This window comes from Vombatus ursinus, unplaced genomic scaffold (assembly GCF_900497805.2).
Source record: "Vombatus ursinus unplaced genomic scaffold, bare-nosed wombat genome assembly UNPS02015035.1, whole genome shotgun sequence".
NCBI lineage: Eukaryota > Metazoa > Chordata > Mammalia > Diprotodontia > Vombatidae > Vombatus > Vombatus ursinus.
Window position 1 is genome coordinate 2162853 of NW_020954813.1, and position 2017 is coordinate 2164869.

The 2017-nt window shown below is 43.7% G+C and overlaps 1 protein-coding gene across 1 annotated transcript in view; it reads right to left on the reverse strand.

The window, feature by feature from the left end:
* The window catches only part of LOC114031069 (LIM domain transcription factor LMO4), a 17594-nt gene that overhangs the window by 15239 nt on the left and 338 nt on the right, over positions 1-2017 (reverse strand). The gene's annotated exons all lie outside the window — the stretch shown is intronic.

The following is a 2017-nucleotide window of genomic DNA, read 5'->3' on the forward strand; positions in this document are numbered from 1 at the left end:
AAAAAAAAAAAAAAAAAAAAAAAAAAAAGGTGGGGGGTAGGGAGAGGAGGAGGAGGAGGGAAGAACTTTGCTGATAATCTGAGAACCATCAAGGGATACACTAGTTAAATTCGAGCTAGCCAGGCTGTCACCAAAAACTACTTTTAAAAAAATTCCCCCACACTTTCTAAATGAATGCCACGAGAGGCAGCAACTAGGGGATAATATAGGAATCAATTTATAAAGCTTAGACTAAACCGATTAATTTGTGGCCTCCGATCCTGAGTCCAATAAACTCCTAGTGTTCCTCCAGTCACTTATACTATAAAAAGATCAAGTTATTTACTGCCAATTAAGCAGCATGTTTTTGTCTTTGTCCTTTGTAAGCCGAGTGTGTGTACTCATACCAAGGCTTTGGGCCATCTCCTAAAGGCATTCAGACTGATACCTCTGAGAGACGGCGAACTTTTTTTTTTTTTTTTTTTTGCCTGCCCCTGGCCCAACTTGGTGGCTGGCAAGAGGGGAGGGCATCTAGAACCAAGTCCCCCGGTTCCTAAAATAGGCCGATTTTTAAACACATTTCCTCCGAAAGCGTCCCTGAACGTGTCTCTAGTGACCACACAATAAACCAGAAAAAGAACTCCACCAATTAAGCTGTAACAAAACCCCGAGACTTTGGAAACAGAACCACTCTAAAACCCATTAGCATTGCATTTATCCGAATGCATCATACCTTTATGTAAATTGATTTATCTGATGCATTTACTCGAGGAATTGCTTTTTGTTACAATTTCAGCCCTAACCCAAATGAATCTGCATATCCTGCCCAGAGTCTTAAAACTGTTTCCCTTTACGTTTTAATCGCTTTGAATTCCTTTAAAGGGGGTGGGGGGGAGGCGAGGAGAGATTCCATGCTGCTTATCCTGAATCTTTGGTGAGAAGTAATATATATTTATATATGTGTGTGTGTGTATATATGTGTGTATGTTATGTGTGTGTATTATATATATATATATGTTTTTCTGAAGGAAACATTACACTGACAAAAGCATCCAGTAACCCCATTAGCTAAAGCTCTTAAGGACAAGCAATACCTTAATGCTGATTAAATCTAAAAGAGATGATGAATCTAGGACTGACCAGAAACTGACTCCCCAGATAACTAAGGACGGGCCCTCATCAAGTTTCATTTAGAGTTGGGAAAAAAAAAAGCTTTTAAGTTAAATAGGCTTATATTCTAGTAATTACATAGCCGAGCAATTTAGGTCCTGGGATAGAGTCAGTGAAACAGAAAGCAAGAACTGGCAGCTAGAGGCAAAATAAGCCCCCCTTTAACAACGTCTCTGGTGTTTTTTAATGGAGACCAAGGGAGGGACAGGCGTAGAGCTGGCAATTTGTAGTACAAAAATGGATGCTTAATTCATGTCTTGATTTTAATTAGGTGATTCACCGGATTTCTCCTGGATTGAAACAAAAGACTTATAAGCCAAAAGGAATTTTTTTTCTTTAAAAAAAAAAGACCAATACAAAACCCTGCCCACTTTGATCCTTTCTGCCACTGTTTCAAAAATAGTGTTTACTGGGGGGTGAAGAGAGGTTGGGGGAGGAGGGAGGCAAGACTATTTTTCCCCACCTCAATTCATAACCGAAACAGGCAAAGCCTTTCACTTCTGGGCTGGAAAGGCGCTCCCCCCTCCCCCCCACCAAGCCCTCTTCCTCGAACAAGCCCTTTTGTAAAGCAGGAACCGCTACAAAGCTGACGGCCCTGGTGCTCGCCTGCCTGCCGGCCTGCCGGCCTCCTGCTCCGTCCACCCGCCTGCCAGCCCGCCCCCCAGCCTGCCTTCCTCTATAGTTTCAGACTCTCTCATTATCTAAGCCGACGTATTGTTTACTTGCAATTTGGGACGGTGAAGGGAAAGCAGCCAAAGAAAACAACGACGGTACAGGACACCCCCCTTCCCGGTCCCCGGGCCACCAGCAACACCAACCCCGCTGCTACCAACCCCCAGCCCTCCCCCCCCTCCACACACACACACAC